The sequence below is a fragment of the Copadichromis virginalis genome, linkage group LG8 (assembly GCF_057382275.1).
Source record: "Copadichromis virginalis isolate Kocher_CV1m ecotype Utaka linkage group LG8, C_Virginalis_male_GT1.1, whole genome shotgun sequence".
In the NCBI taxonomy this organism is placed as follows: domain Eukaryota; kingdom Metazoa; phylum Chordata; class Actinopteri; order Cichliformes; family Cichlidae; genus Copadichromis; species Copadichromis virginalis.
In genome coordinates, this window is record NC_140625.1 from 28,629,289 (window position 1) to 28,656,996 (window position 27,708).

General features: G+C 43.3%; 1 protein-coding gene across 5 annotated transcripts in view; it reads left to right on the forward strand.

Moving 5' to 3' along the window:
* srcin1b (SRC kinase signaling inhibitor 1b) overlaps nucleotides 1-27,708 on the forward strand; it is a 139,277-nt gene that overhangs the window by 25,365 nt on the left and 86,204 nt on the right. Inside the window, exon 1 of one of the 5 annotated variants that reach the window (XM_085466971.1) lies at nucleotides 867-922. The exons of the other annotated variants lie outside the window; for them this stretch is intronic. The gene's annotated coding sequence lies outside the window, so the exon portion shown is untranslated. Of the gene's footprint in view, nucleotides 1-866; nucleotides 923-27,708 lie in introns of those variants that run through there. 5 annotated transcript variants of the gene reach the window in all.

Genomic DNA, 27,708 nt, shown 5'->3' on the forward strand with positions numbered 1-27,708 from the left:
CTACATTTGGTTGAGTTGACCCTTTTAACTTTAGAAAACTGAACTCTGACAACATGAAAAAGTTGGAAAGTTTAACCTCAAGACATCATTACCCAACGCTGTAGCCAGTACCCTCTCTAACACGTAGCATGGAGCCTGTCTTGATACGTTGCCAGACTTTTCCAGATGGGATAAAAGACGGTCTGAGTCACTCACAACATTTGCATAGTGTATCTCAACGTGCTGCCAGAAACGGGTACACAAAACTTCAAATGCAGTTGATGCCGCTTCACAAACAAGCCGCGACTCAAATCAGCCGAAATGACATCCGAAGGTATTACTGCGTCCTAAGTGCTCGTAAAAACAATAAACACGCATGTCTAAATAGCACAGCTGGAGAGACGGTCTAATCACTCGGAGTCACTGCGACACAAACGAGCGCGGTGGCGTCGTTAAAAACCCTAGCAAGTGGGGAGATAGAGTTGTAGCAGTCATTAAGGGCAGCACTGCTCTCTGCAATTCTGGCTTATCTACTGCAAGGTGGAGGCACGGGGAGGGTATTTCTGCTCGGGGCTCATGTGCAAAGCTGAGATACAGAACAAGAGGGAAGTGGAGGGAGAGAGAGGGAGAGCTAGAGCTGGTTCATTTGCAGCTCGTCCCTGTAGACTGTGGAAAGGATTATACTCACAGAGAGAGAGAGAGAGGGAGAGATGCACAGGCTCTGTCTTAGCACACACTGAGTACCCAGCCTCCAATCTTCTACACTGCACTGTGCACTCTCCCCGTCTCCTCAACAGCACTCACTTCTCTCTCTTTGCTCCATCACACACACACACACACATATATACACACACACAGCACACACACGTGCAGACACAAACCCACCAGTGCCATGTAGCCTCGGCCAGAGGGGGACACCAACCTGCACAGGACCACGAGCCAGGTACGCTGCCTTCATTCATTCAATTTTTTTCGGCTCAAACTGCCACATTATGCACCAGCTGATTTATTTATTTATTTTTTTTGGGAGGGTGGGTGGTGTTGTCGCTTTTAGTGATCCAGCCACTCACTCTCTGCAGAACACTCTGCATGCACCAAGATTATCTGGCTTCTTTGCATAGCCCCCAAGAGAAGCAAAAAGAAGAGATATCAGAGCTGGAAAGAGAGGGAGCAGCCAGAGGGGAGGAAACGGGGGAGACCAAAGTGAGCAGTGCATGTGCAGGGACCAGCTAACCTGGCTTGACCTTCACGTGGACGGCAGCCCACTCACTCACTTTGAGCACCTGTTCAGCAGTGCGTGGGACACTGCCCACTAAGACTTCACATGTAAAAACCAGCTCTTAAAAGGCACATTTAGCCCCCCCTTCTCTCCTCCCCAACACTTTGTCTTCTCAAGAGGGCCGAGTTAATAATCATTCGTTCTGAGCGTGCTCAGGGGACTCGCTGCGGTTGCTTGAAATGCAAATGGACAAGCGAACTGATTATTCATTCTTGTGAAATTAATTTGTATTTGTCACAGAGGCAGCGTGCTGGAGGGGTGGGTGGGCGGAAGGGTGGGCGGTTGACACATGCTTTCATTCCAATCTGAGGATTCATCTGAGAGATTTCCTTTTTCGCTTTTGCCTCTGTGAGGTGTGTCGAGTTTGCGCACAAACCCTCACGAGAGCAACACCTCTGACTCCCAGTTTGACTTCAGCTTTTTGAAGTGGATGTAGCACTCTGTTTGTATTTTTCTTTTCTTGTGACTCAGAGCGCGGGGCTTCAGAATTCACTTTGATGCTGGTTTCGAGATCAGCCTCGTACATCTCGAGACTGCAGGGGCCTTTTTCTTGTTGGAATATTTTGGAATGGAGTTGCGCTGGCCTGGAGAGGAAAAGGCAAAGCGAATGAAGTTTTAATCTGAGTCATTGCTGACGCTTTCCTTCTGATTTCTTTGATCTGTAGCACTTAGCAGAGAGTCAGGGCTGTCTGACAAATAGCTGCAAGATCAGAAACAAATCCTCGTGTTCGGATGGAGCTTTTCAAACAGCTGCAATTCTTCTTTGTGTTCGGGGGTTATGAAACACTTGGTATTAAAATTAAATGTGTGCAGTTTAAAAAGAATTTTAACATTTTTGACTTTCCTCATTCGCTGCATGCGCTGATTCTGACTCCGATGCTTCTGATGGTTTACTGTAAACTGGCCCGTGGTGTTCTCAGTCTTACAGATTCTCACAGACTCACGCACAAACGCAGGATGACCTCACACTCTGTCAGAGGTGTTAAATTTATTTATTTTTTCTCTCTGCAACAACAGGGAAAAACCTCCCTTTATTGCCACGTACAGTAGCGTCAGATTGTTCTTTTTTTGGTTTTAAACACAGGAGGCTGTGAAAAGATTCACTAACAAAACCATAAGTGCATAACAAAGTTTGAGTGGGAATTACCAAACATATGTACAGTGAGGCTGTGGGGACTTAAAGCACAAACAAGGGCCCACACTCCCACCACACACGCCGGAGCTGCACAGCTGCCATTTAACAAACAATTAGTAATGCAGTCTGAAGTGAAGACAGCAACATGTTTGAGGAAAGTATGGACTTACCACACCGTTGACTGTTTCCCATACAGTGGGGCAAAAAAGTATTTAGTCAGCCACCGATTGTGCAAGTTCCCCCACTTAAACTGATGACAGAGGTCAGTAATTTGCACCAGAGGTACACTTCAACTGTGAGAGACAGAATGTGGAAAAAAAAATCCATGAATCCACATGGTAGGATTTGTAAAGAATTTATTCGTAAATCAGGGTGGAAAATAAGTATTTGGTCACCTCAAACAAGGAAAATCTCTGGCTCTCACAGACCTGTAACGTCTTCTGTAAGAAGCTTTTCTGTCCCCCACTCGTTACCTGTATGAATGGCACCTGTTTGAACTCATCATCTGTATAAAAGACACCTGTCCACAGCCTCAAACAGTCAGACTCCAAACTCCGCCATGGCCAAGACCAAAGAGCTTTCGAAGGACACCAGGAAAAGTATTGTAGACCTGCACCAGACTGGGAAGAGTGAATCTACAATAGGCAAGCAGCTTGGTGTGAAAAAATCAACTGTGGGAGCAATCATCAGAAAATGGAAGACATACAAGACCACTGATAATCTCCCTCGATCTGGGGCTCCACGCAAGATCTCATCCCGTGGGGTCAAAATGATCATGAGAACGGTGAGCAAAGATCCCAGAACCACACGGGGGGACCTGGTGAATGACCTGCAGAGAGCTGGGACCAAAGTAACAAAGGTCACCATCAGTAACACACTACAACGGCAGGGAATCAAATCCCGCAGTGCCAGACGTGTTCCGCTGCTGAAGCCAGTGCATGTCCAGGCCCGTCTGAAGTTTGCCAGAGAGCACATGGATGATACAGCAGAGGATTGGGAGAATGTCATGTGGTCAGATGAAACCAAAGTAGAACTTTTTGGTATAAACTCAACTCGTCGTGTTTGGAGGACGAAGAATACTGAGTTGCATCCCAAGAACACCATACCTACTGTGAAGCATGGGGGTGGAAACATCATGCTATGGGGCTGTTTTTCTGCCAAGGGGACAGGACGACTGATCCGTGTTAAGGACAGAATGAATGGGGCCATGTATCGTGAGATTTTGAGCCAAAACCTCCTTCCATCAGTGAGAACTTTGAAGATGAAACGAGGCTGGGTCTTCCAACATGACAATGATCCAAAACACACCACCCGGGCAACAAAGGAGTGGCTCCGTAAGAAGCATTTGAAAGTCCTGGAGTGGCCTAGCCAGTCTCCAGACCTCAACCCCATAGGAAATCTGTGGCGGGAGTTGAAAGTCCGTGTTGCTCGGCGACAGCCCCAAAACATCACTGCTCTCGAGAAGATCTGCATGGAGGAATGGGCCAAAATACCAGCTACTGTGTGTGCAAACCTGGTAAAGACCTATAGTAAACGTTTGACCTCTGTTATTGCCAACAAAGGTTATGTTACAAAGTATTGAGTTGTATTTTTGTTATTGACCAAATACTTATTTTCCACCCTGATTTACGAATAAATTCTTTACAAATCCTACCATGTGGATTCATGGATTTTTTTTTCACATTCTGTCTCTCACAGTTGAAGTGTACCTCTGGTGCAAATTACTGACCTCTGTCATCATTTTAGGTGGGGGAACTTGCACAATCGGTGGCTGACTAAATACTTTTTTGCCCCACTGTACGTACGCTCAACTTGAGCAGCTGCCAGGTGTATTTGGCAACTGTCTTTAGCATTATATTCTATCGATCAGAGACAGAGACGCCGCCCGCAATCAGTTTGCTAAACTTAACCTCTCTCTGAATCTACTGGAGAGATCCTCAATATTGTCCAGCTGATTGTGCTGTTGGATCAGAAATGAAAATGATATAAGGCTTTTAAAAGGTGCTGTAGTTGCATAAATGGGCATTGCCCATTGCCAGGTGGTTGCTAGGCAACTTGGTGACATTATAATATGTTATGTATAATTCAGGTTTCTGGACATAAAGAAAAAATCTTCGCTATGGAATTAAAAGGACAGGTTGCTTTCATAAGGTGTTGTAGGTGCATGCGGCAAAAAAAAAAAACAGGTCATATATATTGCTAGGTGGTTGCTAAGCAACCTGAGGGTGTTGTCATATAGTGTAAGTTTTGGAGATGTACATTAGAAGTGAAATAAAAATGATATATTTTTAAGATATTATACGTTAATTCTTTCTAAATATGGGTCATTTGACTCTGTTGATTTGTGTGTCACGGAGGAGCAGGGAGGACTCGGCGCAGACTGAAATCTCAGAAAAACAGGTTTATTTACACACTCCAGGTGCACTATATACAGGTGAAGGAGAAGGGGGCCAGGGTTCCCAGGGGTGCAGAGAGGGGTCGGGAAAAGCGTCCAGAGTCTCCAAACCAAGCACGAGAAATCTGCATACAGAGAACAAGAGTTAGCACGGAACTTTCACGGACAGAGCTCAAAACTGGCTGAGGCTAAAGTAGCACTGACGAGCGTTACTCAATAGTCCAGCGGCGAGGTGCTCTCAGTCACTGCCTTAAGTAGCGGGAGCAAACAAGGTGAGGAGCCACAGGTGATTGCCTACAGGTGGTGGAGGCCAGGAGCTCAAAATGAGCTCCGCCCAGGCAGCGAGAGGAGAGAGAGAAAAGACAAAACATAACATGTAGCCACACAGGGCCAGCCGAGCAGGCACGGGGACCATGACATTGTGGTTGCTAGGCAACATCGCAATGTCATAATATCTGATATAGATAAGAACCTTAATGAGTCTAAAATGTGTCTGTTTGCCATTTTGGGTTGTTCAGCCTTTGATATTGTAGGAGTTGGTGTAGAAAGAAAAGCAAGTAGACAGACAGAGACTTCCTGTATTGTACACTAAGATATGTCACAAAGTATAGAAAATATTTGTGCAAATTCAGACTTTCATGATTATTTTAAGCCCGTGTGCCTATATAAATCTGTCACCTGGGAAACACTGGACTAACATACCTACATATATTGTGGTCTCTTCAGCAATCACTGGAAATTGTTGAAACTTTTAAATTACACACCAGCAAATCTGTTTTTCATGTATTCTGCAGTGACCTCGGTTCACAGCTGCAACAACTAGACTGCTTTTAAACAAAGGCAATCATTCCAAAAAGGAAAAGAAATGCAGGAACTTTGATTTACTGCTGGTTGATCTGATGATCTTGTGTCATGGACGCTTGATCTACTGCATATCTGGAAAACTTGTACAGGCAGAAGCCACAGCTCTCCTGAACCTTGAATCACAATCTACAGAAAATTCTTCAGCAGCAAAGGTAGTTGTAGAAGTACAACTTCTACAGGAAGAGGATTTTAAAATGACCTAATACACTTTGACTGGTATTTGACTCTATAGATGCAGGTTTTGTGACTTTGCCAGCTCAAGCCCAAACTACACTGTTGCTGAAATATTCATCGGCGGGGGCGTTTCCAGAGGGGATGCATTGGAGTAGAGTCATGTTAATCTTAAATTGCCTAATGTCATTGATTGAAAACATGGAAAAGAAAAGTGGTGGAATGTAACTTAATGCTTTAATTGAAGTACTTTACCACAGAACACTTTCAATGTCCATTTGTCTGTTTTCTCAACTACTTCTTCATCCTATACTGCTGACTTCTACTTGTACTCGATCCATGTTCAATCCATCCACCCATCCATCATTTTTCTGTTTATCTGGTTGTGGTGGTAGAAGGCACCGTGCTCCAGTTCCTCCTGGAGGATCCTGAGGTGTTCATAGGTAGATTTCTGGGTCTATCCCTGAGTTTCCTCCTAGGTGTGCATGTTTGAAAAACCTCCTGAGAGCTACTGTTAGATTTGTATTGTTGATTGTCATTTATGCTTAGAAATATTTACTTCTATATGCTTAGAGTTTTGTAATTAGTTGTAGATTGGTAGAGGTTTTGATCCTTGATAGTCTGCAAACTTTGTGTGTATTAGACAGCACTTTGGGAGCATGAGAGGTCATACCGTGTCTTATTGTTTTATGGTAGGATTAACGTAGTTGTGTCTGTTCTAGTCTAAGTGCTCTTTGTTTAGATGAACTGCAGGACTTCCTCACCGTGTTATCTAGGATGAACCATCTAGGGTGAGGGGGAGGCTACCCTCTTCCTGACCAAGGATGTTTGACCCTTTGATCAGCAGTCCACACACACACACACACACACACACACACACACACACACACACACACACACACACACACAGGCAAGGTACTCTTTGTGTGTATGTAGACGTCATATGTTAATGAACTTATGCATATTCATGTAACCTCAATAAAAGGGCAGTGGTACGGGAGAACGGACGAGAGCAACTGGGGTCAAGCGAAGGAACGGTGCCTGTCCGGTTCTCTCCCGTGCACGAGAAACATGAAGAAGCTTGCCTACTTGTGTCTTGCTTTGCAGTGTAATTATATTGTCTTCAACGTTCCAGCGGATGGGTTCAAGCTACAAACCTATCAGCTACATCTAGGAGACATACTGGTCGAGATGCCAACCTTTTGACACAAAGGTGCAGAAACCCCTCCAGATATCTGAGTTCCTCACCCTTCCTTGCAGGAAGCTCTTGTCTGTGGCTGGATCTGCAGTCTTATTCTTTCAATAACTACCCACATCCAATCATTAAACTTGGAGTATTGTGCTACTGTGAATGCCAATCCACCTTCCTCACTCGTAAACGCGACCCTCAGATATTTGAATACCCTAGCTTGAGGCAAATACTCTCCCCCAACCCAGAAGAAGCAATACTAGTTATTAAAATTATATTTATTTACTTTTATTTAATTATTTACTTCCTACTTTGCACATTTTAAAATAAATCCACTGAAATATGATCCTTTATTGTTAGTCATCTAAAAGCAACATTAAAGTTATAAACACATGAATGAAATAATCGTTATGATCACGTATGTAATAAAAAGTGCTGTTGCTTTAAGAATATGTCTTTTACTTTACGTGAAATTTTTAAATACTTCTTGTGCACTTTATAAAATAGTTACTAACACAAAGTGATCTTTAAACTCTCTGGGCAGTGCAGCTTTTCCTATAATACATCTGTATGAGGCCACGAGCTGCACATAAAACCCAAAATCATACCTAATGTTTTCTACACCAGCTGTCTGCACTGTATCTGTTTTGATCAAATATTCCCATTTCCATCGGGCTCCTCCTCATTGAGTTACTCGCTTAAAAAGTCCCGGAAACGCCTCTGCAGTAGTGCACCAACTGTGCTTTGTTCCTCAGCTGAAAATAATCGCAGAAAACCAAAAACTGCCTGAGTGAAGTTTGATTAAAAACTTCAGTCATGAGGAAGGCTTTATCTTATGGTGAAAAGTCACTGTGCTAACTCTGCTGATGCAGACACTACACAGTTCAAGATGATTCCCGCGCTGATTTACACAATCACCTGTGAGTGCCTCGCTTCCAGACAGCTATGTAATTGGTGCCTAAGCACCGAGCACCAATCAATGTAGACATTACTGAAGCCTTTAGCCATGCAGCTGGTGTGCAGAAGTAGCTGCTGCTTGTGGACATGCTCAGTTGCCAGTCGGGTTTCAGTCATTAGCTCTACCTCATCGAATATGTAAGAAGGAAAGTCAGAGGTGACACCAACAGTGCTCCAGGAACATGACCCCGAGCCACCGGGGCACGGCCTCCTGTTAGACAGACCATCAGGGTGTTGTTGCCCCTATATCCGCAGGGAGGCTGACCTGGAGCAGACACTATGATCGGCCCTGGCTCCGAGCCCACTGAGCTGTCAGCCTCGCACGCCGAGGGCTAAGTGGAGACGGGGGACATGAACAGCATGGAGGAGATCAGGGATAACGAGCAGAGACGGAGGTAGACTGCAGTCTGTCTGAGACTGCCTGCATTAGTGAAGCTGAAAGAGAGCTGCAAGGCCACTGAACTGAATCATTGTGGGGGTTTGAGATGGTAAAGTGAGACCAGTTTGGGTTTTTCAGTTTTTTGTTTTTTTTTTTGCCATAGTGTGATTGTCCTATTGTCCCCGTGTGTCCAGTGAGCTATGCTGTCGTCGACAGGATGTGTAGATGGGGTTAATGTGCACTGTGGAAGCAATATCCACGCTCTATAATGCATAATGTGTAGCCTGAACACAAAAAACACAAGTGAGCTACGACTACTGCTGCTGCTGCGGCTGCTGTGGGAATTCTTTTCCCATACAATAAAGAAAGTAACCAGCAGGAGAGTCTCGCTCACAGACAACAATGAATCATGTAGCCACCATAATTAGTGGCTATAAGTGGGTGGATGTCAGCAGAATAGCTCAAACAGCATTAAGTCATAACATTTGCCTGGCTCTTGACTTTCTTCTTCGAGGGTTACAGTTTGACTAACGCCTTCTGTTTTTATATATTCATGAAACGTCTCATCTGTCTCTCCTGCACTCATCATTGTACCCTCCCCATGCACAGCAGAGTCCTACAGTGACAAACACACGTACACACCCTGTGGAACAACAAGTAAAATCCTGTTAGAAAGAATGGAGCTGAATGTTTTTGCTGTCAGGTGATGATGAAGAGGTGCACTCTGCATTCTCAAAGCGTAACAACTACAGGGTTTGTCCTCCTGTCTGACTCAAAAAATGGTCATAACCAACAAAAATAACCTCATAAAACTTAAAACTAGCAGCTGAGGCCAAAAACGTTCAGGAATATGTTTAGGGAGGCGACAGATCGGTGATGAGCGGTGGTGGGTGTATTTCCACTCGCTTCTATATGGTCCGAAGCTTTTTTGAAACTAGAGATGATGCCCCCTGCTGGCCATTAAAGAAAAACATCGCTACTTCCATCCCTTTTACACTGCTACACAGGTTTAAAATAACTACTTTGGGTTTCGTTTTGGTATACAGATGGAAGACATTCTGTCTCATCAGGTAAAAACAAGTGTCAGGATGAGTTGGTGGATGTTTTTTCACGTGGTTATTTCTGGATTTGGCTAATATTTGTATACGTCTGACTGGCATTTACTTCATTATCAGCGACTGTGAGCTTTGAAATTCAAAAATATGCATATGTTGACTGGCAGGCAGGCAGATGCAGACATTACTGCACACAGACTGATTTCTTTGAAATGGCCTCCTCAGCTTAGTGGATTTCCCTCCTGCTTCACTTTTCCTCAGAGCACATCAGTCTTGCTAATTGCCTGGCTCGCTCCACTTTCTCCACACCCGTTGACTTATGGCCATTGATGTAACATGTTGCCAGTTAGGAAGCTGCTCATGTGCAGACCATGCTTGTGCACCATCTGCAGGCAGAGTATATTTTTAGACGCTATACCAGGAGAGGATCGTTTTCAGTAAAGTACTTTTATAAAGAGCACCATCTGGTTATGAACTACAAATTAAAACAAACCTTCTAATCACTCATAGACAGGGCTCTGTATTTTTTGACAGTGTAGGGAAGGAGAGGTTTGGCAGGGAAACTGTTCTCATGATATGTGGTGTGTGTCTCAACCGCTACAGCAAAAAGATGTCCCGTATTTCACATTTTGACAAATCAAACTGGATGTTTCAGTGTTCTAGTTGAGACATTTTAAAGTGTTTCCCAACACGGTCACCTGCATGAGGAAAACACTCAGGACTCTTCCTTCTGTCTAAATCTAAGGAGAACATTACGCACAATAATAAGCCAACAGGAGCTGGGTCAAACCAGCTTGGGGTCCAGTGTTGGGGAATAGAACCACTGTCGGTGGGACATGGACAGGATAATTGTACACTCACCAGCCTTTTTATTAGGTACATCCGTCCAACAATACTCCCAAACAGCTCGGTGTTGATGCGTTAATCTAAATCAGATCCACAGACTGTATATAAAAGATGCGCATAGCTATCACGCTGTTACCTATTAACAATCAAAATTTTGTCTTGAAGCCTCACGTGTAACATTTTTGACTGTTTGTGTTTTTTATGGCACAATAAGTTGCCATGTTTGGACAAAAAGGTGGAGTGCTAATTTATCAGCTAATGCTAGCAGTCTCGGTTCACGCAGAAGCCCATATGTGATCTTTTAATATAATTATGGGCACAGAGAGACATATTTTAGGTTAGTTTTATTACAAATGAGATGCAGTTGGCTCTTAGCTGTTATAGTTTTTACTTTTATTTAGCTTTGATTTTAATCTAGCCCAAAGACCAGTGAGCTCACGCTTTGACATTTGACGTCTGTCCTTCAACAATTCATAAAAATCCTCCTCTATCAGTGAAGTCGTTTAGTGAAACTCATGCACAGTGATCACCTAATGGGTCTTCATCGAAGTCAAAGTCGATAGCTTGTGAAATGTGTTGGATCTGTTGAGTCAGATGAGCTTCTACGTCAGTTCAGTTTAATTTTGTTTGGTTTCCACGGTGGATTTGCTTCTTTCAGTTTGTTTTTCGTATGGGTGGCATTTCTCAGGGGGAAGATTTAAACAGCAACTTTGATTTTTATTTAACTAAAGTGTTTCTTTCACTCATAGTTTGAACTTTAGCAACCTCAGCTATCGAATCACCCGTCACAGAAAGTGGCCACGCCCCTCAAATGAAGTCATGATAGAAGTTAAGCGGCAGACTTTAGTCTCTGTGCATTTGTCATGAAGGGTGAAATTAGCCATAAAGATCAAAACCATTAACTTGGAAGTGGAAGTGGATTGACTCGCTTTAGGAGCCAGCTTGAAGTGGGCAGTCAGATCCATTAATCATCTAATAATTTCCTTTGAAGGCTAAACTGCTGCTAAAATCGTTACCCCTAAAAGCCTCAACCAAAGTGTTCAAACCCTCTGAACTGAATTTTATTCTGAAGGATTTTGACTGTTTGAACTCTCAGCACCTCAGATGCACGTCTAACTTTGTTAAAAAGACTTATTTTATTTTAATTGACTTTTATGTTTCGCAGGGTTGTAAAATATGCATACATTGTCTTTCTGCTCTTATCTTTAGTCTACAAAGGATAGACTGGAGGCCTTTCTCTTTAAGTAAGAAAGTCTTAGTAGATTTTCTCCATAAAAAAGCTTTTGTTCTGATGAAGAATTTGAGCATTTTTAAGCAGAAGTTGTCATTTATACAATACAAACTGATGCCAGTATAGTTTCTAATTGTGAGTCATCCTAATTTAGCACACTCCTTGGTTAAAGCTGCTTGTGTCTGAAAAGAGCCTGCGGGTTATTTTCTCTGCTCTCCACCTAAACGCTAAAAAGAATCATCTTTTATTTGGTCTTTGTTGCGGGAGTCGTCTGGCTCTGTCACTGATATTTATACACAGGGATGCTGATGTTCTGTCCCAGTGTTTATTTTATAAATGAATCATGCCCGTCAGATTTCAAAGACTCGAGGGTTGCCCTAGTTGCAGATGTTTTGAGTTGCATGCATTAATTCTGAAGAGTTTCCTTTTTAAATGAGATTTCCTCACACTGAAAAGAGTGACAGTCAGATAAAACGAGTGTGAACACAAAAAAAGTACTGCCATTATAGGAGGATTTAACCATTTGCGTGCCTCGTGTTTGTTGGTATTTATGTTCAGTGCTTTTGCTCTCCTCTGTTTTCCCTGCTCTGTGACACAGCACAAAGCCGAGCCAGCAAGCCAGCACTCATCCAGCTGGCTGCCTCCCAGAGCCCAGTGTGAGTCTGATTAGTGGCCACTAATAGATCTCGATCCCTGACTCATCTGTCTCACTGTTCGCTCAATGATACCAATTACTCACCTTCAGGATGTGTCCTGGGCTCAGACAAGCCAAAAATATCACTTTCTAATTACCAGGACTTCCTCTTGGGGTCGGAATTGATGTCAGGCGTGGGACCGTGGTTTGGTCTGTGAAGTGGGAAAGATGTAAAGCTGAGTGTTGCTGTAGGTGCAGTAATTTGGTGGTGAAACCAAAGAGGGATGTGTATTAGCTGTCTGGTCTTTGGGGGCAGAATTCAATCGTCTGTCTGTGATAGAAGGTAGCCGCTTGATAACCTCACTCACATACCTACACTCGCTCTTTCATCTGACATCCTCATCATGCGCTCGCTCGTCCTGCTTTAATGGCAGCAGGGATGGACCCCATCCTGACTGTTGGTGTATTGATGTACTGAGTGACTCCAGAATTGGATACTTTGACCAGGATGAGCTGACATGAGTGTAAAGTTTGGGGAACGAGTAGCAGCCTCACTGAACATACACGGTTAGAGGATCAGAGAGATGACTGAGCCTCAGCTGTCCCCGCCCCTCTTCCACAGACTGTCCTGAATTATCATTCTCTTTGAAGATGGATCATCAAATTTAAGATCTAACCCCCAGTCATGCTCAGAAATCTGCCGATTGGTTTGTTCTCGGCGAAGCAGCTGACCCAGCTGGCTCTGATTTTCAGAGACGACACCCGGAAAGAAAGCGCCGACGTACGTGCGAGGCTAATGTTGATGCAGTGATAAATGTCAATGTTTACTGACCGTGTAACGATGTCAGCTGTGGATAAATGTCACGCTGAAACACCGCGCCTGATTGTTTGTGATATAGATGTACCTTTATCAAAGCCCTCGTTCCTTATTTTCATCAGAAGCAGAATCAGAAATACTTTATTAATCCCGAAGGAAATTATATCAATCCCAGCGTCCCGCCGGCTGTGACCACACAGCCAGGAGACTGATGGGCACGGCGTGTCTTTGGTGGAAAGGCAAAGAGGCCGACGGTGTTCTGGAAGTCGATAAAAGCAAGTTTATGACACCCTGCCATGTTGAAAAGGACACATAAGAGACTTGCAGTGTAACTAGGCTCTCAGCTTTCTGTGAACGGCTACAAAGCACATTATTTGTCTGTGCTTTTACAGTGACACAGAAATCTTTTCTGATGTGAGACAGCCTTTCAGCAATGTTCAGAAGCAAGCGATCCGATGCTTCCAACTGCTATCATCGTGTTTCCCTGCACTCTGACTACTTGGGCTGTCCGTCTGGTTTATTTGGTGATTATTAGAGTAAATCAGACAAAGATGTGATTGATTTTACAGTCTTAGTTATTCAGTCACTGCTAACCAGCTCCAGCAATTTCCCCTGTATTTTTTTTTTTATCACCAGGTAGGTCGGTTTGGGCTCACTAAGGCTGCAAGCCCAAATCATGGTTCAGTAAGTTCCTGCAGAGGATGAGGAACTTACTGGAAGGCAACTGTGGTGTATATGTTATCTGTCAGGGTTCAGATATGTGACAGGCACGATTTGGACCCGAATGCAGGACTCAGGAGACTCCAAAAAGCAGCTTTAATGCTGAACTCTTCCAAAAATACAATAACATAAAATAGCTGAGCAAGAACAAACGATCCAAAAATAAGGAATCTCCAGAGAAACATGGAACAAGGAAATACACAACCACAAGGGATGATGCAACACAGGGCAATGAAAGACACAGACAATAAATAGAAAACAGGTGAAAACACAGCAGAAGTCATTGAAATAATGAGTTGAAATGGGGAAGTTAACCTAAAAATGAGGCGCAGCGAACAATAAGTCACAAAATAAACCAGGAAACAACAAACTGAGGAATCACAAAAAGAGATGAAGACACACAAGGATACAGAGAAGGTTGGATTACCTAATAATCCGAATATAAGCAGGAATCAACCTCAACAGAGACCAGCCAAGGTAACAAGAACTAAAGAGAAAACACACCTTCAAGAGCTGCAGAAACGTGACAGTGTTATTTCGTAATTTAAAAAAGTACAGTCTAATTCTATGGGAGACACTTTATGGTCGTTTCTCATAAATACAGCATCTCCGAGGATCGGCTGGATGAGCTTCAAAATTGACACCGCTGTTGCTGATGTTCTGACAAGGATCTTTTTGAAGACCCATTGGGCCCAATTTGTCTATCACAGCGCTGTGATCACAACCCTCAGGGTGTACCTTGTCAGCTGTGATAGTCTCCCCAACCTCACAACCCCCCTCGGGACCTTGAATTGGATAAGTGGTTAAGAAAATGGATGGATGGATTTTTCTGTGAGAATGTGTATTAATTACAGAAGTTTGAAAGTACAGCTTGTAACTGCATTTTCTGAAACACTAGCCATGCAGGCAAATTAGATGGTTGTTTGTAGTGAATTTCGTGCAGCTCGCACACTTTATTCATTGTGTGGCAGCTTTTAGTTGCTTTTCAGTAGCTGGGCCCACGTCCTCATTTTAGGTTTGACAGCGTTTTAGTAGGTAAAAGTGAATGTTTTGACATAAACGGGGAAGGCCTCGAAGGGGACTGGCGATGGCTCCTGGGCCTGGCAGATCCCCATGCACTAAATAGAAATGAAGAAGCTAAAGAATTGAAAACAAGGAGGGACAGTGGGGCACGTGAACGAGAATGAGCAGCTTGCAGAACTGGGGGAACCTATATAGATGACAGCCGGAAGGAGCGTGTTTGGAGGCGTGGTCCTGCTCCTGAAATTCTGATACATAATCTCCAATTATTCAAGTTAGTCTGCTGTAGTTGACCTTAAAACGCTGAAATGTACATTCACATTTTAGTTATGTTTTAGAAGGTATTATGGGGCGATAACAATGTTTGAAATGTGGAGCTCTTTCAGCTCTTCATTACCATCTCTGAACATCTGGCTAGTATGGGACAGATGTCACACACAGACATACGGTAACACAACAAAATGAAAAATCATGCTGGAACACTAAAATTAGGCTCTGATATCCATCTGCACGATCACTTATCAGTACACATTAGTTAATTGTGACTATTTCTCAAACTGCTGTTGGATAATGACATCACTGGTGAACGATCAATAGCAGCCAACAAAGTGAATATTGGCTAATACTTGATGTTTGCACTGATTTGAGTAGAAATACTGTAACTTTGCTGTACTCACAGCCTGTCAGGGTTTTAATTACAGGGAAGAAAATGTGCACTTATATTCTGAGCATACGGCTTTTTCTTTTCACCTTTTCTATCTTTCATTTACAGTTAATCTCCATATTATCAAATACAAGTTGCATGTTGCTGCAACGGAGGTTTGCCTGGTGCCTCAGCGGTCATGTCAGCGGGGGGATCCGGGGGTTTCTCTGTGAATTTCACATTCCCGTGGCAGCTTGCTTGGTATTTGCTCAGAAGTTTAGGGTTTTTTTCACTGTAAAAAGAAGTTTTCTTCCCATGCACAGTGGACACTAATGCTTTTGTCACTTTTTACGGAATCAAACTCAAAGTAACGTCAGTACTTCCACGCTTTAAACGCTGCACGGTTGTACTCTCCACGGACTCTGCATATTATCCATTGTTGATCTGCACACGCCGCACACACTTACATCATTGCCATGAGACACTCTCACAAACAAAATCAGTTTAATAATGCAGTAACACAGCGTGCTTATGGGAAAGTAACAGTAATATAATTACTTTTTTGCAATAGTAATCCCTTACTTTATTTATTTATTTTATTTATTTATTTATTTCATTTAGAAAGAGGATCAATACATATTAATGAGCATTTTAACAAATGTAAATATGCCAGATTACAGCCTTGGGCTCATTTCCATCTGCAGACCCTCTGGCAGGTTGGTGTTAAACACAAGTTAGTAAAAACATACAGAGACACTATTTACAGGTCATGTGACAAGGACAAAAACAGTGACCACATTATACTAGAACAAACAATGACAAGAAGAGTGGACACAGAGGACAGTATAGATAACAACAACAGAAACACTTCAATTTTATTGCACATGCCCTGACTGTCCCGATGTTGCACTGACCCATTACACTAATAGTTGTTTCCCTTTTTGTAATACACTAACTCTTTTTCACGTCCAATATAAAGAATGATTATTAAACATGATCACATGTTTGTGTGTCCCTCATCCGCCCCTTTTAAGTGACTCTCAAAGATGAGGAGACTTGTACTTCCCTCACTGACAGTGGAAGACTGTTCCAGAAGCTCACTCCCTGATATGACAGAGCATCTGTGAAAAGGTGCCAGTTCACAATCACCTCTAACAGTGGATCGAGTCAGTCGAGACCCGGCAACACTGCTAAACTTTTGTTTAATAAAATCACTCATTGGTGGAGGCGCCAGACCATGTATAACTTTGTATATTAGACAGGAAGATTTAAATCATTTGAAATGAGTAAAATTTAGAAACTTGTATTTATCTAAAATTTGACAATACGAAAAAGGTTTACTTTACTCGCTACTTGAAAAAAGTAATCGGATTACGCCCATCTCTGAGAGTAAGTGACTGCAACTGGTTGCAGGTCTAGTTCCCAGTAATGAAGCAACCATTATTACTCATGTATGATGCATGCAGGTTCTTCAACCGTGGTCAAGTTGAGTATTTTTGGTGCACCCGTTTGAAATTTGTATTTCATGGCGTTTTGAAGCAGGAGATGTTGTGAATAGAAATGGGAGTGGTAAAGGAGGCGTGGGAGGTGGACAGAGGAGACAGAAGACAAAAGGCCAAACAGATGAACTTGCTTTCTCAGCAGAGGAGAGGACACGGAGTTACCAGAGTGCAGCAGTGTTTATCTTAAGGATGTACTGCTAGACTGCTATCCACACACAGGCAGTGCTGGGCTGTGGAGAAAAACCTGTTTATCAACTCTGAACCTTTTAAAACATCTCTATCGATGTGCTGTCATCATTTAAAGGTAATACGCAACAACAAAGCTCAAAGAATCAATGCAATCTGCTTTTATTGGCTAAGCGGACAGACACTGCAGGTTTGCTTTTTTAGCAGCAGCTGCTGATTTCTACAGCTACACAATTACATAATGTGTTACAGCTGCATCATTGTCCTGCAAATCCCCTGTGTGTTTGAATTCAAATCCACCGTGGGAAATGTCAACCTCTGCCTCGACAGATAAAACTACAATTCTGTAAGTCGACGGTGTCTGAGTGTAAACACATTACACGGCTACTGCTGGGAAAAAAATACCCTAAAAAGGGGCAAATATTTCAGTTTCATTTAGCAAAAATCTTACTGGCTCTTACATAATTTAATGTCATCATCATCATTAGGAATTATTGACATAAACTGTGGGAAGCTCTAAAACATATATTAAAAAATCTAAAGCTATATTGTCTCAGAGGGGTTCCCTCTGTACTTCCACTTTAAAATGTATGACTTTGAATCAAGCATTAAATAGCCTTAGTGTGGGATTAAAAGTGTCTTAAAAAGGCCAAGTTATATTAATAAATATTTATTAGATATAATTGATTATCTTTCCCAAGCTGCTTGCTTTAAATGCCAGAGGAGCTGATGCAAGAGAAATTTCTCCAAAGGGTTAAAACTTCATATTATATGCATGAAAGTGTCGGACTTCTAAAACTGACTTGACAAAGTCATTTCTAGGGAGAGAAAAAAGCAAAGGAGATTATGAGTAAGAGTAGATGCTTGTTTACTTGTTCAGGACGACACTGGTAACATTTCCTTCTTAGCCAACATAAACATGAAGCAGGACTCGTCTTTGTGTGAATGACTTTTATTTTTAGTAGTTTTATGAGAGATAAAGATGATGTGCAGGTGAATCCATTTTAGCGCTTCTGTTGTGTTTTCACTGTATTCACTTCCAAACTTTACTTCTTCAAATGTCCAGCTTTGAAATTAAATAATAACACTAAAAAACAGTCCCATCAACCCAGCAACCCACTGCACTCATTGTGTCACACTGTCTCTAATATTATAGGGAAGTAAATAAACCACAATGTGAGCAACTGATCTGTACAAATAGTAGAACTAACCATGGCAGAACATGGATACCACATGACCTTTACCCCAGAAAAAATGTTTAGTGTGAACGCAAAACCTCACACTTGCCTGTAGTGGCAGGCAGGAAACTAAGTGTTTCCCAACCTTTTCGAGCCACAGCACCATTTCACATTAGAAAAATCACACGGCACACCACTGGACAAAAATGTGGCAAAAAGCATATTGATCGTTTTTTCCCCGTGCACCAGGAGCAGAATTGGCTCAGTTTGTCCCCAGTATACCGCTTTTGGCCACTACTCTTGCTAGGGCCTTCATCTGGGTAGGAATTTCCTTCAAGATCCAGGTCAGATTGACTACTTTTTCTTTTCAAATATTTGTCTTGTTATTATGCACTGCCTTGTTTCACTCCCAGCATTCAATTTCGTGTTCGTCTTCTTCTGTTTTAGTGGCGGTTGGCAACCCATTTAATTGGAGCAAGCGGGTGTTCTGCCCGTTACTCACGCCGGTCGCTTAGAGTACTAATCAGGTGAAATCAGATAATCTTCCACGGCACACATATGTGCTGCGGCACATTGGTTGGGAAACACTGCTATTGTCAGCAACTGCAGACTAAAGCACTGCAAACGCTGGTTTGTATTTATTTAACATTGCATGGTTTATCCACCAGAGGGCACTCTGCAGATTGCCTATGGCAATACATGCATTCGGAAAATCACACACAAAACAACCATCTGACCCACGCATAGATGAGCAGAGCATAAACTAGTACGCAAATAACTACACACAACAAATATTAAGGAAATACATTTGTGCGTTATGTAAATATTTGTCAGAATCTGTTCTGCTACTTTCTTCACCTCACCTATTCACAAGCGTTCACCACACCCGATGGGGAAACTAGGAAAATATTTAGAAAACTGATGTTAGTTTGCTAGAAATCCAGGTGCTAGATGGGGTAGCAGCTCAGCTTATGGCAGATCAGCTGATACTGTTCTTCACGTCCTGCTCGCAAATCTCCCTTAAATTATGCTATTTAATCTGCTTTAGGCTCCAAGCCACTTTGCAACCCACCTCCACAGTAGTCACTTCGTTTCCATGAAATTTCTGCTCCCTATTCTGTCAGCTGATTTCCATTCTGTGGCGTTACTGCTGTTCTCCTCACCTCTCTACTCTGCCACATGTGCAGCTGGGAGGGTAGGGCTGTGTTGGGAATGAATATTTAAAGTAAAAATACTGCTTGATATTCCCTCCCAAGATTGCTCATCCCACTCCTCTCTCAAATGACTGTGCATAATTTTGTTTGACATGCTAGCTTCTTACCTGAAAGTTACAATGTGAATATTTTATTTATTCTCAGAAAACATAGAAAAAGTTACTAGAAATGTAAAACTATTGCTCACAGAGATTTTCAACATCAGCTAGAAGTTAAAGTTACTGTGGTACAAATGATAAAGCTGTAATAAAAAGCCAGTTGACAGTGTAGGCTATATTAGATCTGAAACTATCAGCCAATTAATCAGAAGACCTACATGTAGCTATGATAGTAAATGGAAAGATTTAACTATAAAGGCAGGTTATCAACGAGATCACTGCACTCACTGTCCACTTGTTGTATTTTTTGCAATATCATCCTGATGCAAAGCCAGTCACGTTAGCTGATCCCTTTTTCTAGACATACAAGCAACAATTTCTTGTGTTTTGGCGTTTTCTCCATATTCAACCTGCAGTCTCGCCTCTCTTATCTTCTCTATCTGTGCTCATCAGAGAATCAGTCAAAGCTGATGTTGCCTGAGGCTTCACAGAGCAGTCCTGTTCAGGGTTAGGTGTCCTTCAGGTCTATTTAGTCTGCAAACTGACAAAGGGTTTTGCAGCTCAGCTGTATGAAGCTGGACTCAGTGGTGGTGTGGCTGTAATATGGGTGGCTGTAATAGTAGGAAAAATTTTAACTGCTATTTTGAGACACGGCCTAACTTTTTTTTTTTTTTTTTAGTAAATAAATTATAAAACACTCTGAGGAGTGAACTGGAGTGAACTGGAAGCTGAACTCAAGGTCAGAGAAAGTACCAGGGACTGGTAGATCTTGAAATTGTTAACTCAGGGTCCCTGTGCTGCATGGTACATGCTCTGCTCTGCCACAGTAGGAGTACTACTGCTTTTCCTGATAATAATTGCTGTAATTGCACATCTGAGAATAGTAACACTGTTAAATGTAGGCGGACATCTTGCCTAAAGGGACGACACAGGCTGTTCTTGATACGGGTGATTCTAAGGTTAGACGTATGAGGCAATCACCTCGTCTTTTTAAGCTCCACGCAGCCACATGCTGCTTCCCTGTGATCCTGAATGCAGCACCTCGCTGCTGGCAACAGTTTGGAGAAATTTTGTATTCAGCGAAGGCAGAGCTTGTTCCATTTATAGCCTGCTTGGAGTTTGCGTTCTGATCTTGTTTGGGTTTTATTTTAATTTTCGAGTGCCCCGGAGAACTGGATATTATAATTTGTGGATGGAGGAGCACCGTTTTGTTCTTTTTTTCTTCTTCCTCGCACTCATTCCTGCCACAGTGCCTTCCTCTGTAATTAATGGTCTCTGATGAGTAGTGAATTTGTGATGGGGAAGTAGAGAAAAAGACAGAGTGCACTCGGTTCCAGCCACTGGCATCCTTCCAATAGCTCATACTTGGAGTCTGATTGAGATTATGTAAAAATGATGAATGAATAAATGAGTGAGTCACTGGGAGGAGGGCAGAGAAATGAGGGAGAATTGATTAAAGTGGGAGAGAACGAAGGAAGTCTTAATAAACTGTTATTCACTGTTCATGATGGAAATATTTAAGTGATATTAAAAAGCAAACCGAGTACTGAATATTTCAGTGGGGGGTCATGTTTGGCCTGACATGCTGTAATGTGGTTTAGAGATTATTTCGTTTTGGAGCGTTAAAATGGGAAAAAAGAACGTTCCCGACCTATACTGTGGTTTTGGGGTAAATTCTTTGATGCTAATTTAATAAAGTACTCCTCTGTTACAAGTGGCAAACCTACATTGCTGCAGGTGACTCTTAACATTCTCTGACTCTAAAAAGAAGTACCTTACACACCAATAAAAAGGAGAAGTATTTGTCAGACAAACACCTGGCTGCTTATCCTCTTGATTTAGCTGAAAGTCAGTGGTGGTGATAAGCTGCTACACCTCTGCACTGAAACGTGGAGGTTGAATTACTTTGGGCATCTTGCTAGGATGCCTCTTAGGTAATGTTCGGGCATGTCGAGCTGAGACGAGACCCTGGAGACGTGCTGGAGGGATGATGCCTCTGGTATGGTTATGCCTCAGTGCCCCACCTAGAAGAGCCAGAGGAGAGAGAGATCTGGGCATCTCTGCTTAGACTACTTCCTCCACAATAGCAGCAGAGATGGATGGATGGATGGATGGATGGATGGATGGGTGGATGCATGGATGGATGGGTGGATGCATGGATGGATGCATGCATGGATGGATGGATGGATCTATAGATGGATGCATGGAAGAATGGATGGATGCATGGTTGGATACATGGATGGATGCATGGTTGGATACATGGATGGATGGATGCATGGTTGGATACATGGATGCATGGTTGGATACATGGATGGATGGATGGATTGATACATGGATGTATGGTTGGATACATGGATGGATGGATGGATTGATCCATGGATGCATGGTTGGATACATGGATGGATGGCTGGATTGATAGATGGATGCATGGAAGGATGCATGGATGATGTATGCATGGTTGGATACATGGATGCATGGTTGGATACATGGATGGATACATGAATGGATGGATGGATGGATGCATGGTTGGATACATGGATGGATACATGGATGGATGGCTGGATTGATAGATGGATGCATGGAAGGATGCATGGATGATGGATGCATGGTTGGATACATGGATGCATGGTTGGATACATGGATGCATGGATGGATACATGAATGGATGGATGGATGGATGCATGGTTGGATACATGGATGGATACATGGATGGATGGATGGATTGATAGATGGATGCATGGTTGGAGGTGAATTTTTCTTTGCAGTCTTGCAGCAGATTCGCCGTATAAGATAAGATAAGATAGAACTTTATTAATCCCTCGGGTGGGTTCCTCTGGGAAATTCGACTTCCAAAAAAAGCACAGCAACGACCGAAATACAGAGACAAATATAAATAAAATATACAAAGGGGATAAATAGAATAAATAGGAATAAAAAATAAAAATACAAGTGAATTGCACATTTCAAGTATTGAGTCTATTGCACTGTTGACTATTTACAAAAAGTATTGCACAAAAGGTATTGCACAGTGAGGTGAAGAGGCACTACAGCTTAGTTGTTCCCCCCTCCTTTGTCCTCCTGTTTCCCCTCCCTCTCCCCTCCAGAGAGGAGTTAAACAGTCTGATGGCGTGTGGGACAAAGGAGTTTTTAAGTCTGTTAGTTCTTGTCTTGGGGAGAAGCAACCTGTCACTGAACAGACTCTTCTGGTTGTTTATGGCCGTGTGCAGAGGATGCCCAGCATTGTTCATAATGTCCAGCAGTTTCTTTAATGTCCTTTTCTCTGCCACTGTCACCAGAGTGTCCAGCTTCATGCCGACCACAGAGCTAGCCTTCCTGATCAGTTTCTCCAGCCTGGATGAGTCCCTCTTTGCTGTGCTGCTCCCCCAGCACACCACAGCATAGAAAAGTACTCCAGCAACCACCGACTGGTAAAACATCCTCAGGAGCTTCCTGCAGATGTTAAAAGACCTCAGCCTCCTGAGGAAGTACAGTCGGCTTTGGGCTTTTTTATACAGGTGCTCTGTGTTGCATGACCAGTCCAGTTTATTGTCCACCCACAGCCTGAGGTACTTGTACTTGTTGACCACCTCCACCTCCTCCCCCTCTATCTGAACCGGCAGTGGACCTTCTCTGGACCTCCCGAAGTCCACAACCAGTTCCTTAGTCTTTGAGGTGTTGAGTTGCAGGTGGTTTGTGTGACTCCATGCGACAAAGTTCCTCACCAGACTTCTGTACTCCTCTTCCTGATCATCCCAGATACACCCCATGATGGCTGTGTCGTCTGCAAACTTCTGAATGTGGCATAATTCAGAGTTGTAGCAGAAGTCAGAGGTGTACAGGGTGAAGAGAAGAGGGGACAGCACAGTTCCCTGTGGTGCTCCTGTGCTGCTGACCACAGTGTCAGACGTGATGTCCTTCAGCCTGACGTACTGTGGTCTGTCGGTGAGGTAGTCGGAGATCCAAGCCACCAGGCAGGGGTCCACCTCCATCCTGTTCAGTTTTTCCTGAAGCATACAGGGCCGGATGGTATTAAAGGCACTGGAAAAGTCAAGAAACAGGATCCTGACCGTGCCTTTTCCCCCATCCAGGTGTGAGTGGGCTCTGTGTAGGAGGTACAGGATGGCATCCTCCACTCCGACACCCGCCTTGTATGCAAACTGTAGTGGGTCCTGGGCATGTTGTACCTGTGGTCGGAGGAGGTTGAGGAAGAGCCGCTCTAGAGTCTTCATAAGTCATTCAGCTCATTGGGCCGGTTCTTTTTGGGGACCGGGACGATGCAGGATGTCTTCCAGAGGGCGGGCACTCTCCCCAGTCGCAGACTGAGGTTGAAGACTCGTTGTAGCGGCTCCCCAAGTTCAGCAGCACACGCCTTAAGCATCCTAGGACACCTTGTCTGGGCCTGCTGCCTTTCTGGGGCGAAGCTTCCTCAGTTGCCTCCTGACCTGATCCACTGTGACACTGGGAGATGTTTGGGAGGAGGGGAGGGGGGGAGATGTCTTGCTGCTGAGAGAGGGATTGGAGGAGGGGGGTGTCATGGTGTCAGGAAGGGGGGGAAGCGAGGGAGGCAGGAGAGTGGGGAGAGGACTCTGTAGTGAAGGTGAGGGTGAGGGTGGGGGGGTTGTGGGCTGGTCAAACCTGTTGAAGAAGTTGTTGAGTTCGTTTGCCTTCTCCACAGTCCCCCCCACTGTGCTTTTCTTGGTGTTGTGGCCTGTGATGGTTTTCACACCATTCCAGACCTCCCTCATATTGTTCCTCTCCAACTTCTGCTCCACCTTCCTCCTGTAGCTGTATACTGCGTTACTAGACTACGACTGCTGATTCATTGTTAATGCGAGGGCTGTTACACACAGCAGTGTCATCACCCTGTACTGCTGTAACAAACTCCGGCTTCTAAATCCAACATTCAGGGAGCAAAAATAATCTGAAGTAAATCTGAGTGAAGCACAGACGAGTATGAATGATTAGACCTCCGCCCAATGAAACCATAAAGCTAACAAATGGCCTCTGTCAGACTCTTTGGCCAGCAGTGGCCAAGGCTGTGCTGCTGACACACACTTTTACACACTTAGAGGCTAGTAATGAGAAATGTTTGGACGCAGCCTTGAGCAGGTTTTGGAATGTGTTCCCGACAGCTGAAATATGGCATCAGTGGCCCAATCACAATCATTCTCTGGCTTTTTAGTCTCCCCTCAACTCTAATGAACACAGAAGAATGAATCATGCAGGGAGGTCAGCATGGCAACTTTGTATAAGCATGTGTGGGAGGAACAAACATCTTGTTCTGTGAGTTTGCATTATTAGCATCCAGTAGAGAATGAAACAGACAATTTAATAGTTTAAGGGGACAGAGGGATTTATGATCTTGATATGGAAGGCCAGAATATTCGAGTCCAAGTTTAGGCTTGGTTTTGATAAATGGAGGTAATTCCTTGGAATTATCCTCAGTGGGCTTGTACACGGGTTTGCATCCATGCAAGCAAGGCAGAAATATGACAGTGACATCAGTGTCAACTTTAAAGATTCAGCAATGTGAGTAAAATAAAACAATTCAAGGGCAATTCATCAGATGGACTGGCAGCACCGATAACAGCTGAAGAGCCGTAATAACAAAGGTGGTGCCAGTAGCAAGCTGGGAGGAGGTGGCAGCCCATTAACCATCACCAGGAGCAATAATAGCATGGTGGAGTTAAGGAGAAAAAACACCATGCAGGGCTGTAGCTGCTTTACACACGGATGAGTAATGCCATGATTTAAGTAACACGAGCTGCTCTGGGTTTTATGTGAACATTTGCCTACTTGAATTTACTAAACAAATGAGATACTAGAGGGAGGACTGGAATAAATTCACCTGAAATCAGTATGCAGTAAAACTGAGGCTCAAACGGAAAATGTCAGCATGTTCAGAGATGCTTTTTTAAAAGGAGATCTGATGAGCAAAGGTCAGCCATTAAAATCTGTCATCGGTAGGAGGTGGCAAAGTTTTGCCAGGGCTTCAAAACCAGTCGAAGGAGCCCAGAGGGGCCGTCAGTTCATTCAGTTATGTAAGAATTATGTAATCCAGCACTCATTACAGATAAAACAAGACACGGTGCTCAATTAGTATATCACCGGTGAATAAATTCAGTTAATATATGCAGGTGCATGTCCAAAGAGGGCCTCTCTTTCAATGTCAGGTTTATCCTCTGTTTTATTTATTTCTAATCAAATTATCTGATTTCCTGTGGGATCCCCTGACTCAGTCCCCACCGCATCACCCAAATGGAAACTTTGGAAATGCCTCTGAAATATAGACTCACCCAACACTTTTTAGGTACATCTTGAGACCCCCTGGTGTCTCTGGAGCTGCCTTTGTTCTCTGTGGCACAGATTCAACAAGGTGCTGGAGAAATTCCATGTTCACATGAAAACATTGCACAGTTGTTGCAGATTAATCAGCTGTACACCTGTGATGTGAAACTCTCATTCCTCTGCATGCCAACGGTGCTCTGTTCGATTGAGGTCTGGGGACTGTGGAGGCCATTTCAATAAAATGAACTCATGCATCTAACTAAATGCATCAAATTCCTGCCATGTGATTGGCTCATGACATACTTGCATTAGCGAGCAGTTGAACAGGTGTACCTAATGAAATGGCTCATTCATGTATGTAGATGATAGCATTAAAACCATTGCATTTTCTTCAGAGAAACACAAAAGGAAACATTTTCCACAACTGGCTGTGAATTTGGAGAATTTTGGCCTCCTTGACCTGTTCTGGAGGCGCTCCTGAAGGCACTTCCTGCCATCAGGGAGGGCTGTTACCATGGGGTGATGTTTGGCAGCCGCAATTAGGGATGGGTATTGATAAGATTTTAACGATTCGATTCCTTATCGATTCTTTTTTTTTTAAAAAGGAGAACACTAAAGTCGATTAGCTTAGAACTGTGTTTTATATCTTCTCTTTGAACAAGATAGAAATTTAGGAGTAACATGGCCTTACAAACCCAACAGTGAGATCTTAAGAGATTCACAGCCTACGGCTCTTCAATGGGGTGTCACAGGGTCCCCAGGAAAAAAATGTATTTGTAAAATAATAAAATAAATATTCTCCTGTAGCAATAACAAAGTTTAACATAAATTATTCTGTAGCAATTACACAAGAATATCCAGTAATGTCCCTGCCTACAATTAAACACATTCACTTACCAAAGTGAAATCGGGGGCATCTGCTGTGGCAAATGGGTGCAAGCCTTTGACCACAAACTTAGACACTGCTGGGTGACATTCGTCTATCCTGGCCTGAAAGGAGACGCTACCGGTAGACTGCAGCGAGAACTGCCAGCATCTGAGCCAGCCAGACTCTGTCTCTCTCATCATGGTTATCTAAATGCAACGCACAGTAATAGCAGGTTTTGTAATAAGGTAAATCGCGCTAACATAATGTGCAATGCTAATTGATTAGTTACCTGCAGTATTAACGGGAGAGGACGTGGAAACGCTACCGCTGCTGCTGGGTTGAGCTTCGCTAGTCCGGAGCGGATCAAAAACACGACATTCGTTGAAAGCAATCGCGTGTTTTTTGAGCAAATGCTTTTGCATATTCGTAGTGTTTCCTCCCTTTGATGAAATCTCTACTTTGCAAGTATTGCACGTTGCCCTGTTGTCATCCTTTCTCATAAAGTGTAACCAAACTTTTGAGCGTTTGTGCCGCTCAGGCGCCGTGTTTCCTACTGGGTAAAAGACGCTACTCAACGTGATGACGTCATTCGGGGCGACTGGAATCGATAAGGGAATCGTTTTTAAAAGTGGCAAACGATTCCAAGGAATTGAAACAGTGGGAACCGGTTCTCAACAAGAACCGGTTTTCGATACCCATCCCTAGCCGCAATGTTCAGGTGTGTGGTAGTAACATTCAGATAACCATGTTTTCCCAGCAGGACCTTACACTGGAATGAGTAGAGGTGTGGGAATATCAGGTTTCTGCAACTGTCTTCCACCCAACAGCTTTGCATCTCCTGCCAAAGACAGAGAGGAGGGGGAGAAGCCATCTGTTGAGGGCTAGTTGAAGGTGGTGTCCCAACATCTGATAAGTACTGCATCAGTTATCCAAATCATTTCTCTCTCACATCCCTAATCTGAGATAATTTAGCACTAACCAGAGTGCAGAAACTGCATTTATGAGATGTGGGATGTCCAGTGATTTTGCCATTAAGAGTTCTTAATTCCAGTTAATAGAG